Below are 13,595 nucleotides of genomic sequence, written 5' to 3' on the forward strand. Positions count from 1 at the left end.
TCCCTAGGGCAGCTGTCACAGTCCCAAGCCTGTTAGAGTTCAATAAGCACTTGGACAACACTCAGAAATACAGTTTTAAGTTTGAGTGGTTCAGTGTTAAGCCAGGAGCTGGACTCCATGATCCTCATGGGTCCCATACAACTTGGGAAATTCTATGATCCTAATACAAATGATGGACACCTAATACACGTGAGACTTCCTCCAGGCTCTCCCATACAGTGAGTCTGAATACAGGGATATGAGCACCCAGGCAAGCAGCAGGATTGATGGTGTTCTTCTGCAAGAAGGTATATTCATAACTGCCACAATAAGGGCACATCCCCAGAATGTGGCTGTCGTCTCATATCTTCTCATAAATAATATTCCTTTTCCTGAATTTTGCTGATCATTTTTTGTGTGGTTGTCTGGTATTCCCACCAGATTACATCTTGCCAAAGCCTTAGACCTTCCTTTGAAACATATTTATGAATATTACTTCCCTTAGAATCACAGAGAGCAACAAGTTGTATCTCACAGCAGACCGAAGGGACTGATACTGCCATCAGGGAAACATTAGTAAAAGGAAGATTGATAAAAAGTGTAGGATTGCAATAGTTGAATTGTTGAGATGGCAAGAGACATTAGAGTGGGCAGGCACCACAAGAATTTTACTATGTTTATACATTTGTGAGATCTGGGCCCTACAAAGAACTTGAGATAGTATAGATTATCATATGAAATATGAATTAACTAGTATAGTTTGGCTGTTGTATATACAAAGCACTTCCAGCTGTCTGTGGTGACTGTGGAGGGTTTTAACACCTTACATTGGCACATATCTCGTTCTGGAGGACATTAAGCTGCTCACCAGCCCAGCATCACCATTTGCAGGTGGCACACATGTAGAAAAGATCTCCCCATCTCATGTTTTCCAAGAGGAATGAAAACCACACTCTCAGAGAGTGATGGATGTTCAAGTCCAGTGAGAGAAATAATGAGGATTTACTTCAAAAATTCATTGCTGGTGTAAATGCTGAAGTTGTCAAAATATGTGTCTCAAAATGAGGAATGTATGTCTGGCTTTTTTTTTTTTTGAGGAATGTTTGCAAAGCTAGCCTTCAATACTGTGTGTTTCTAGAAGAAAAAAAATACATTCTTAAATTTAATAATTAGATGGTGTTTTATAGCCTTTCTCCACACTGAGAGAAGTCAGCTTACTGTGTGCTAATGAAATCGAAAACAGAATGCAATATTGGCAGGATTTTAAATGAATTTACAAGGGTGCCATTCCGTTGGTGTTATGAATCCCCAAGGGCTATTTCTGTTGATACTACTAACAGGAAAGGTATTTCTGAAACTGTCATAATCTGATGTTCTTCCTTATAAACCGAAAGACCCAATACTGAAATCCATCCATTGGTAATGCTTTGAAAACATGTTATTTAATATCTGTATATTGCTTTTTCATCTTCAGAAAAAAATCTGTATTCTGCAGGCACAAAGAAGGAGGGCTATTGTGAAGAAGGACATTCCCATGTTGTACACTCTGAGAGATGCTGTTTTTTTAATATTCAGACAGAAGAAAAACAGATGCTATGGGTTTGAATTGACTTATACTTGACTTCATCAGGGCAAATGTGAAAATGTGCAATACGCACCATAGCTAGTATTCACCCCACAATTATAATTTAATTTTTATTTAAATAATAATGTTGATATTTAGTGGTCTAAAAGATAGTTGGTGAAAAAAAGCAGAACTAAACTCTTGCTTATTCAGTTTTCTTCCCCCACTTTCCTTAAAAGTATTACAAATTCCTACTACACCTCACTGGCAGTGAGAAAAAAGCTTATAACTATAAGCAGCACAAAATCAACAACTGAACTCCATTGTGCTTTCTGCAGATCTATTGATGTGTTGTTTTTTTTTTTAATTTCTTCCTAATATTTCCTTGAAATTGCTCTCACACTTTGGAAAAATATATGTGAACAGTTTCATTCATGGCTCCCTTATGAAAGTTCTGGACTCATTATTTTAAATAACTGAGGGTAAAATGAGGTCCAGTAACTTCAGAGAAAAGAAAAAGGCTAGCAAATAGCAGATTGGTGATTAGAACTGAGCTCTCATTTAGGATCATAATTTTTTTTTTTTGGTGGTGCTGATTTTTCACATACATTCAATGGCTATAATCCCTACCACCAAACTTGTCAGTCATTCTCTACCACAATAATGTACTGTGATTTTAAAAGGCCTGTTGAAGAGTAGAAACTCATCTGGACAACAAAGAAAACTCAGATAATTGTTTCAAGGGCAAAGCCCTGCTACAGTGCAGACTATATCCAAGTCCTCCACATTGTCCAGACTCAGTGACCTAGAAAAAAACTCCACTACTAAGAGACAGACATGAACTATCAGGAGTTTCTGTATAGAGAATGTGAAAGTACTGGCAGAGAGCTTTTCATATACAGTGTGACACTTACGTTTTGCTTCCTTTGAAGAATCTCCAGCAACACTCTGTTTTATATTAAAATTATTATTCTTTCTAAGCATAATCAATTGGTAAGGAGCAGCTTTGCAATGGCAAGCTAAAAAAAAAAAGAAAAGATATTAAAGTGCAGCACATGGTCTCTTGTGATGATTTTTTTGTGGTTAATTCATTTTATCTGCTTTAAATCTGCTGACTTACAGCTGACCATTAGTCCTGGAAAAAATTGGAAGAAAAAGTTTGTGAAAATTACTGACCTATGATTCAGATATCAAATACAGTTCAACAAATTTGCATACAGTAATAAAAACCCTTATTCAACTCATGCTGATGTATCCAAGCTAGCTTTCAGCTAACTACAAGTTCTGAAGTCAAGCCAGTAGATCTTAGAATTGCCTAGTGCAGAATGGCTTTTGCAGTTCATGCTTTACTTTGATTTTGGTAATTGTGAGACTGTTGATATTAGAGAGTAAACACCAACAATCAGAAATGAAATGGAAATGTTTGCTTTTTATAAAATAGGTAAAGATGTAAGAGATCTCTGAACAGCAAAATAAGCATGGTCAGCAGGTTGAGGAAGGTGGTCCTATTCCTCTACTCTGTACTGGTAAAACCTCACCTGGAGTAATACATCCAGTCGTGGAATCCTCAGTGCAGAAGAGACATTCCAAGGGATGGAATACCTCTCTTATGAGGATGGGCTGAGAGAGCTGGAGCTGTTCAGCCTGGAGAAGAGAAGGCTCCAGAGAGACCTCATAGCAGCCTTTCAATATCTAAGGAAGGGCTCTAAGAAAGAAGGGGAGACTCTTTAGCAGGGTTTGTTGTGAGACAGCAAGGAGTAATGGTTTCAAACTGAAACAGGGGAGATTTAGACTGGGCATAAGGAAGAAGTTTTTTGCAGTCTGGGTGGTAAAATACTGAAACTCTTTGCCTAGAGAGGTGGTGGAAGCCCTGTCCTAGGCGACGTTGAAGACCAGGCTGTGCCAGGCTGTGAGCAATCAGATTGAGCTGTAGGTGTCCCCTTACTTGACCTAGATGACATTTAAAGATTTCTTCCAATTCAAAAGTTTCCATGGTTATATGATATCGGCTTGTTCAACCCTTCTCCTCAAACAGAGTGAGCCATAGCAATGGATTGGTGCTGCCGAAAAAGTGATTCACCATATGAGGAACAATGAATGTTACTTTGCATTATGCAATTGAGACACAATTCAGATTGCTGGAATCTTTATGGCATGTACACCATATGGGGAAAAGAAATGCCTATAGGGCAAAAGCAACTTGTGTTAGTCAAAAAGAAATGATGTGAATGCCCTTGAGTATGAAGTTTGTGATTGCATCATTTATGCTACAACATCTGTAAACAAATTCTGTCTGTATTGGGGTTTCAGATTTATTCTTATATTGAAGGAAAATGATTAATATACTGTATATTGATCCTTGTAAGAAGCAGGAAGACTGAAGGGAATACTGAACTGACATATTTAGTCTCTACTTTTGAGTAGCAATCTGCTGCAGCATTAATTTTTAAAGCAATGGAGTCCTACTGACAAATAGGAGACACTAACTAACAGGTGAGAAAACAGATTGCTTTTTGCTAGAGGCATTGAGAATAACAAGATGCTCAAAGAATCAGTGAGCCATGTACACAGACTACTTTTTGGACCCATTCTAGAACCTACCTGATGTTATATGGGACTCAGTTAACGTTTGACATTACTGGGAAGCTTTCCTTTCTCACAGTAGCTATCATAAACTGTGCAAGGTCTGTTAAGGTACTTTTGAATGATCAAGTTGTCTAGCATTCAAGAAAGAAAAAAAGAAAAAAGATCAAATTACACAAACACTATGCGAATCTGTGAATATTTCATGTATTTCATGTGGGAACATCCTCTGATGTGCCTCCCATAATGTGAGACTCCACAATGTCTTAAGTATCTACATGGAGGATATGTTGCTACAAATGAGACTCCCATTTTAGACTGAACTCTCACTATGCAGAGCTCTAATAAGGCAGCAAATGAAAGTGTTTAATGTTTCTGTGTGCTCAGGACATAAATGTTAAAGATATAAAAGGATCATACTAGAAGTGTTGTGTAAACCAACTGTAACCTCAGGCCTCTGGCTAACTTAAGATCATTCTTGGTGTAACAAGGCTGAGCTTGTATCTACAGCCAAGCCAGTGGATGGATGAGAGACTTAGAAATAAATTGAGTGACTGAAAATCTGTTAAGGGGGTGAATATCTGTAACAACAAACTGTCAAATATAGAGAGATTGCAAAGCAGGAAACAAGCTGCAATTAGAATAAATTTAGAGAGCAAAGGTAGATCTAGGGGAGACTTTGGGGTGGGGATTTGTGGTTCAAAATAAGTGTTGGCTATTAGCAAAGAAACCAAGTGGCAAGATAACATTTTTTAATAGAATGTCGATAAAGATGGAAAATGAGTTACAGTATTCATTTTGGTACTGCAAGTACAAAAGCATGTTCCCATTCACCAACTTTACCTGTTTGCATTTTCACTTACTGTTTAGGGTATTTAGACTAATCTCTGACTCTCACTAATTTCTATGTGAAGTACTGGGAACAGCTAAACTGATTTCAAACGGTGATCCAAAGGTTCAGTGTGATCTAAATTATTAATAATTCTATTAATATTGCATAGCTGAATTCATACAATTCAGACATTACACTTCCTGTTCATAAGGCTTTCAAGTATCCTTAGTTTACTGGCAAACAAATGGATGCACAGACACGAGCTGGTTTCCTCAGTACAAGAAATAAGTCTGGAGAACTACTTTCCTGCACATTTGTGTCAGAGGCAAGTAGAAGAGACATGTTTTTCAGATTATACTGCTTTTTATTTATTCTTTTCTTGAGAAGTCTGCTACGGATTTGATAGGGTGTAAGAAGAGTTGGAAATTTTTCTTATATTCTTTCTACATTTCTGTCTTCCTGATTCTTAAAGATTTACATTAACGTAAGTCACTGCATTTGGATGAAAAATAGTTCCTGTAAGTCCAAGTATCACTGGACATATCATCACAGGCTGTCTTTAACTTTCACAAAAGTGTTACAAATGATGATGATGAATAGAGTGTTAAGGAATTTCAAATCTCCTTTTAAAATTAAAAAAGTTTGTAGTTTTTTTAAAATTGATAATAGGGACAGTTACAGGGAAATAGAACAGTTCTTAAAGAACAGTTCTTCACCAGGAGAAGGTCATGCTTGACCAATCTGGTGGCCTTCTATGATGGAGTGACGGCATTGGTGGACAAGGGAAAGTCGACCAGTGTCATTTACCTGGACTTGAGCAAGGCCTTTACATGGTCCCCCCCCCACATCCTTATCTCCAAATTGGAGGGATGTGGATTTGATGGGTGGACCACTCAATGGATAAGAAATTAGTTGAAAGGTCACAGACAGAGGGTGGTCATCAGTGGTTCTATGTAACGACAAGCAGTTCCCACGGTCTGTCCTGGGACCGGTGCTCTTTAACACCTTTATCAATGACATCGATGATGGAATCGAATGCATCCTCAGCAAGTTTGCTGATGACACCAAGCTAAGTGGTGCGGTTGACACAGCGGAAGGAAGGGACGGCATTCAGAGAGACCTCAACAGGCTGGAAAGGTGGGCCCTTGTGAACCTGATGAGGTTCAACATGCATGGCAAAGTGCAGAGTTCTGCACTTGGGCCAGAGGAATCCCAGGCATCCATACAGACTGGAAGGAGCAGTCCTTGAGAGCAGCCCTGCAGAGAAGGACCTGGGTGGGGGTCTTGATGGATGAAAAGCTTAACATGAGCCAGCAGTGTGCTCTTGCAGCTCAGAAAGCAAATGATATCCTGGGCTCCATCAAAAGAGGGGTGGCCAGCAGGGACAGGGAGGTGATTGTCCCCCTCTACTCTGCTCTTGTGAGGCTCCATCTGGAGAACTGTGTCCAGTCTGGAGCCCCCAGTACAAGAAAGACAGGGAGCTGTTGGAGAGGGTCCAGAGGAGAGCCATGAAGATGATCAGGGGACTGGAGCACCTCCTGTACAGAGAGGGGCTGAGGGAGCTGGTCTTGTTCAGCCTGGAGAAAAGAAGGCTGCGGAGTGACCTCATTGCAGCCTTTCAGTACCTAAAGGGAGTCTACAAACAGGAGAGGAATCAACTCTTTGAAAGGGTGGATAACGGCAGGACAAGGGGAAATGGTTTTAAGTTGAGGGAAGGTAGATTTAGATTGGATGTCAGGGGGAAGTTGTTTACAGAGAGAGTGGCGATGTGCTGGAAGAGGCTGCCCAGAGAGGTTGTAGATGCCCTGTCCCTGGAGGTCTTCAAGAGCAGACTGAACAGGGCCATGAGCAGCCTGTTTTAGTATTAAATGTGGAGACTGGTGGCCCTGAATGTGGCAGAGAGTTGGAGATTAATGATCCTTGAGGTCCCTTCCAACCCGGGCCATTCTGTGATTCTGTGTAAAGATGTTTTCTCTTAAAGAATCTTCCTCATTTTCCGAGGAAGTTTCTTTCCAAACTGAAGGAAAATTAATACAAATTCTGCAAGGTATTTCTATTAAATAATTTATTTTTATAAAACCAAATTCCAAAAGTTATTTGCAAAGTGTCATGCCTGTTTGTTTTTTAGTCATTGTAGAAACCAAGTAAACAAGGCACTGATAGCTCCACTAGGTTTTAATAGATGGTTTCTTAAGCTATTTGTGTTATATTTAAGTTTTGCTGTCATCTCTAGACGTGGGTATGAATGGAATTTGCTAATGAAAATGCAAAGGAAGAAAGGAGAAGCATTCTTTGCTCACTAAGGCCAATGGCAGTGAAGGAGAGGAGTAAGATATATGAAATTCTCCTATTCAGTTTTCAGTACTTTGTTGTTTGTTTATTGTTGTTGTTCTTGTTAGCCAGGCAGCAAATGCAATACTATTTTATATACAGTAAGGAAAGTAGGATCTTTAATTTTTTTAGTGCCATGGCATTAGCAGAATACTGCTAATAATGAAGTCAGGAATTAAATAATTTTCCAATGTAAAAGCAAAAATTTATGGTTTTACTCAAAAAGAGTGGCAGTCTTCAGTAGAAACTAATGATCACTCAGTGATCAAAATAAAGAAATGAGAGATATTTCAAGTGAATAATTTCCTGATTTTTCTATAATAAAAGCTTTGTGGAGTGAACAAGTAAAATGGGCACAGAGTAGAAGATACAAAATGTGTTTGTGCTATGCCATCTGACAGTATGTAGCAAGAGGCTTCTAAGAACAATTCAAAACTTAAGTTTTGGTGATATTTACCATTGTAGTTTATTTTTTAGTTACCAAAAAAATATATTATTTGCAGAGATTCCTGTTTTTGTATCAAAACAAGTAGTGTGTGAAGGAAATAGTTCCTCATTTTCCGGTTGCTTCCTATATACTTATCTATATACTTTTGGTTTATAGAAGTCATTCAGTTTCCACTGTCTTCAGTTCACGGTATGATGTTGTCTGAATCAGAATTCCTTAGGAGGACACTTTGCTGTTGATGTATTAAGAGAGGCTAGTTGTAAGAGTGAAAGTCCTTGCAGTGCTCGTAACAATGTCTGGGTGAATTGTCAGATCAGGAATGCTTTGTAGAAGAGCCGATGAGACCTTAATGTCAAAAAATAAATCACCTGCATAGCAGATGGTGAAGTTTCATGTAGAAAGCTACTAAATTTTTTTAATAGCTTTATTTAATATATCCTTAATTCTTTTTCTATATAGCGTGGGTTCTCAGGCTTTCTGCCTAAGGAAATCCAGGGGGAAAGCTTTTCTTGAATGATAGTCCACTAAATTATCATCATCACCTTATGTCAAATATGTCTTCTAGATTTTTTTTGTTACATTTAGGAGTTAACTGAGGTTGGAGGACAGATTGACAGTAGATGATCCTGTTGTTTTGTAAAAAAAAACTAGGTTTTTTGTAAAAAAAGTAAATTTCTTATTTTTGTAAAAAATAAGAATTAGGTCTTGGGAAGCAAAAGAAATCCAATCTGCTGTTAGCCATGGAGCTACACATAGGTTGGATCTTACCAAAATGACATAAACAACCTTATTCACTGTTTGCCTTTGCCTTCCCACTGATAAATCCCATTTTTCAAACTTGTAGCCCTTTCAGTACACCAGATTGCTGAAAATGCAAGGATGTTCACAACCCAAAGGATGAAGAGTCAAGTTGTTCCTAAGCTCTAATGAGTCATTTCTGTTACTAAAATACCATGCTTCACTTGTTATAATTTGGGGGCTGAGAATGCATTACAAAGCATAAAGTCTTTACAAGGACAGATCAATCTTTAGTCGGCCTAGACAAGGGGGCAAATTCTTTATCTGTGAAACTTTTCAATGCAGTTCTGGCAGACCAGTACTATGTTAGGAATTGGGGGCAAGATAGTGCCTGCCTGGGAGAAAGAAGTTTAAATCCAATTATCGTTTATAGATTGTAATAACCAAGAGAAAATACTCTGGTTTTTTCTGAAATGAATTAGTCTACCTGAAAACCCCTTTCTCTAACTGGAACACTATCTGTCATGAAAGCCAGTAGAACCACTGATATCACAGTAATTTTCCCACTGAAATATGCTGTTCAGTATCTACACAATGGGATAGTCAGATATTACAGATGAAATGAGTTAACCTTACAGCAAAAGTAGCACAAACCTACATTTTTATGATTGTCAACCTGGCAGCAATTAAAGACAAACCAGGGTGAATAAATAGTAGTAGATGATTGCATCAAAAAAACTGAACTATCAAAACAGGCTTCAGCTTGTCCCCTATCCAAATAACCAGGAGACCAGAAATAATTTCCTAGGGAAAATAATCAGAGCAGCCAACATTATTAAAATGCAGACAAATTATGGGGCATAGCAGAGGATGAATGTAAATATTCACTGCAAATATCTAATTTGCAATTCTGAACATTTTTTTGTACGCTCTAGCGCAATAGACAACATGTTATGTCTGATTTATTGTAAATTTTATAGAATAGAGAGAGAAAGGGGCAGGACAAATGCTATGTTTAAAAATAATATTGTTTGAATAAAACAATATAAAAAATAAAATTGTTTGAATACTATGAATTTTCTTTAAGAATACTGTTAAAGATGTACTCTCTTAAAGATGAGACGGAAAATAGTTTTTAAGGTAGCTGAAATTAAGCATAGACATATTCTTCAAATAATAATGCTTTTTAGAAATGGCCTTGCCTAAACAGATAGTCCTCTCACGCGGAAGAACTACACTGACCTACTGAGTCTTTAAAGACTGTTTGTGAACCTTGGACTCTGACTGATAACGCTGAGCAGAAGCTCTTATGCACCAAGCTACTTCAGCCATGGATTTCAAATTATAATTCCCTCACCAACAGTATGTAAACAAACAGTGCAAGCAGAATGCAGCATATTTGTTCAGTCCTTTAGTTTCTTGCCGAGAAAAACAGACTCTTGGTGTGCTTCTTTTCACATATACAAAGCTAAGAACTGCAATGTGGCAGTGGGGGGCCAAGAAAGAAACTGTTAAACTGTTGCTTAAAACAGATGATTCAGCACTGATCATTCAATGTACTTATTCATGTTCATATACCTGTAATAAGAGAAACTATATTTCATATGCACTGATTCTGTTTGCTGATCCCAAAATCTTGATTTGTGGTTATGTATGCATTCCCACAGTCTCTGGTAAGAATCTTGGCTGAATCAAGCAGGCATTAAAGCTGCCAAGGCCTAAATTTCCTAAAGTTTATAATTTCTAAAAATAAATATCTATTACTAAAAGCTAGTAGTAATTAATATCACAGTACCACAGTCTGTTTTTAAGGAAGGCATCTTCTCCATGCAAACATACATGTTACGCTGAAAGTAATGTCTCCTATTCTGTGGAAACTACAAAAGCTACAAAGAGCACAATTATACTAACCATTGGCTATGCATTTTCACCTGCTGTGAACAAAAGCCCACACGCTGCAGTCATAAAATGTGCTGCACTGGAAGTGACACACTGGTTCTCAGCTGCTGCAACAACAGTGTCTCTAGGAAAAGGTTGCTTGTGCAGTCCATCTTTCATCAACACAAATGGATGGAAGACAGAAGGCATGAAGTCTAGACTTTATTGTGGATACGGTAAGACTGTTCAGGCAAAATTGGCAATGTGCTTCATGATCTTCAAACTGCTATTGGGCCTAGCATTATCACTTTTCAGCAGAAAGGTTGTTTTCTTCTCTGACCTGACTGGAAATTTGATCATTCAGTTTGTTTCCTTATGTGACTTACATCATCACTTTTTATTGCAGTGTATTTTTTCAGCATAAATAAATGCATTTTCCATGGCAATAATAGATTTTCTATGGCATTAAATTATTCTGCTGTCTAGGAAGAATATTTGCTTCCCTCTTGAAATAACGCAGTTCTCTCCTGTTGTAACTAAATAGTGCATTGTAAGAGCTGAACGATTTAGAGAATCCAAGCCTGTATTTACAGTATTGCTTAATTACTTTGGCAGACTGACACCTTAATTCAAGAAAGCATCTCTATTTAGGAAAGTAATTAAATAAAATTCATCAAATCATTTAGGTTAAGATTAAATAAGATATGACTTTTTGAATTTGAGTATGTGTAAATTCTCTATCAAATCAAGGCCTAAGAAACACTTTTTGAGAACTGTCTTTGACTCAAAAGAAAAGTTGAAACTCTTCAAAGGAAAAGCTGCAAGTCTTTGTCTTCTGCCAAAGACAAGACAAGAAACTAATCTGCACACCTGGCATGTGGAATAACAACCCCCCTACATGTCCTCTGGATTTTCATTGGAGATGAAATGACCGTAAGAGATTGTGGATGCCTCATCCCTGGAGGCATTCAAGGCCAGGCTGGGTATGGGTCTGAGCTGCCTGGTCTGCGCATAGTAGGGGGGTTGAAATTAGATGATCGTTGTGGTCCTTTTCAGTTCATTCAGTTCAGTTCATATTCTCTGATTCTGTGATTAAAATTTATCTCAAAAGGGTGATAGCAACCTAGCCCAATGGGCTGGCAGTGTCACAGAACAAGTCAGAGCTGAAATCCTTATTCCATGAGGCATGGAAAAGCTACAATGCGTTGTTTAGTTACAACAGGAGAGTGCATAGGTTGCTCCAAAAGTAATGCCTCCTATTTATTTCCACAGAAACTACAGTAGATGCAAAGAGCATCAGTAGATGCAAAGAGCATATTCTAAGCTACAGACCAGTATTTGTCAGTGCAGGCATCACCATTAGCATTATGCATTTTTGCCAGTAATGAACAAGAGCCTGCATGCCACGCATAAAAATCTGCATGGCTGTCTGGAACATGATTTGTCTTTCACATCCCTGCCACCACTGCTGAAAAGTGTCACTCACCAGCTCAATCTGCTTACACCCAATTTTTGGTCTCCATTAACATCCAGCAAGTGTTGGTGAATGTCAATTTATGTAGTTTTTTCCTCGTGGAGGAACTCAGTTCTGTACCTTCGCTTCTTACACGCACTTTATGTCAGACGCCACTGTGTCAGAGTGTCCCTTTGTTGTCATCTGTCACGCAGCAACAACATGTAACAGAATACTGGAAGAAAGGTTCAACCTCTGCTGCTATACCACCACCATCTGCCTCTGATGTTGTGGGCCAAGACAATGAAGTTACGTTGGGAGCAGCCTCATAATTACAGGGTGGTTCAAATGGCAGCGTATAAGACTTTGAAAATATCTGTGGGAAGTAAGCTATTCAGTTCTATACTGCTACGATGCATTAGAAATGGCATTACTTATAAAGGACTCATCTTCCTCTCCTAGCAGGCCATTGAGATAATAACATTTTGCAACCTATGACTGCACAATTGATAGGGTCACTTCTCCCCCTAAAATGGCTTTACAGAAAGAACTGTTATGACATGTGAAGACTTTTAATATCTGTTTTCACAAGGAAAAAGCCTCTCTGAATGTAGAGGCTGACTTGAGAATGATTGAGAAAGGTAAGCTAGGGGATTTGACCACTTATTTTGAAAAATGAAGTAGTTTTCACATACTGTTTAGTGCAAGCAACTTCAAGGAAAAAACTGCAACTGCAGAAGAGAGGTAAGCAGTAAAAAGAAAACTAGTGGTCTTGATTTCAGTTTTTCTTAATGAGTGTACTGTGTACTTAGATGTCTAAAGCTTTCTCAGGTGCCTCTTAATTTGTGTTTAGCTGATTAAGGTCTTTTCTTTCTCTTTGCTCTAAGTTTTAATGCATCCTGATGATCTACTAAAATATTTAAGCATTTAGAATGGACTCATGCTCAGAACTTCTGCATGCTCGTTATTTATCTAGCAAAGCTTTTGGGTTTTTTTTTTAAAAAAAAAAGCTGCTGGCATCCTCTAATTGTATGCACAGTAATCAGATTATCTTTCCAAGATTGATGAATTCAGTACTTCCAAAAAAATTAATAGGTTTGTTCAATCAATACCTATCTTTAATAGGTATTAAAGATACCTATCTTAATAATCCATTTAAATTTCCTAGAAATGTCTTCATAGTCTCCATTATTTACTATATTTTGCAGCTTTTAGAAAGAAAACCTCATTTCTGCACTAGGTTTTTTCACTTCCTATCTGATTTTTTCCATTCCCTCTTAATTTTTCTTCAACTCTAATGTAATTTCTATGCCCCACAATTACTTGTTTCAATTTTTGCACAAGCTATATGAAACAATCTTGTCATATAAGGAGATGATAATGGATAAAAGTAGTTATACTGTAATCTCCACTTTTTCCCTAGTGCTTTTTTTCTAATGTTCATAGTGGGGTCTCAAGTTCACAGGTTGGGAGTGGTAAACTGTAATACAGATCTTTATAGAAACCAGAAAAACTACAGACAGGAGATTTTTCCCTTTTGACTATTTATTTCACAAGTCTGAATTTGGTATTAACTACATAAAATAAAGCATCCAGCTGCCAGAATTTTAAACAAAATTGCTAATATTATTTCTCAGCTCATTCTAATTTCCTTTTCTCAAAAGGATAATGCTATAATAAGTTTTCAGGCTTTATGGGGAAAAATTTAGCTATCAGTAATGTGATCTGAGAAGACTACACAAATTTTTTTACACTGCGTGGGACTGATAAAATAAGATAAATAACAAAA

At 37.7% G+C, this 13,595-nt stretch overlaps 1 protein-coding gene across 5 annotated transcripts in view; it reads left to right on the top strand.

Annotated features, from left to right (window-relative positions):
- Nucleotides 1-13,595, top strand: part of TRPM3 (transient receptor potential cation channel subfamily M member 3) — a gene marked incomplete at both ends in the record, with an annotated part of 364,749 nt that overhangs the window by 202,534 nt on the left and 148,620 nt on the right. The window lies entirely within an intron of this gene.

This window comes from Tetrao urogallus (assembly GCF_951394365.1).
Source record: "Tetrao urogallus genome assembly, chromosome: Z".
Taxonomy (NCBI): domain Eukaryota; kingdom Metazoa; phylum Chordata; class Aves; order Galliformes; family Phasianidae; genus Tetrao; species Tetrao urogallus.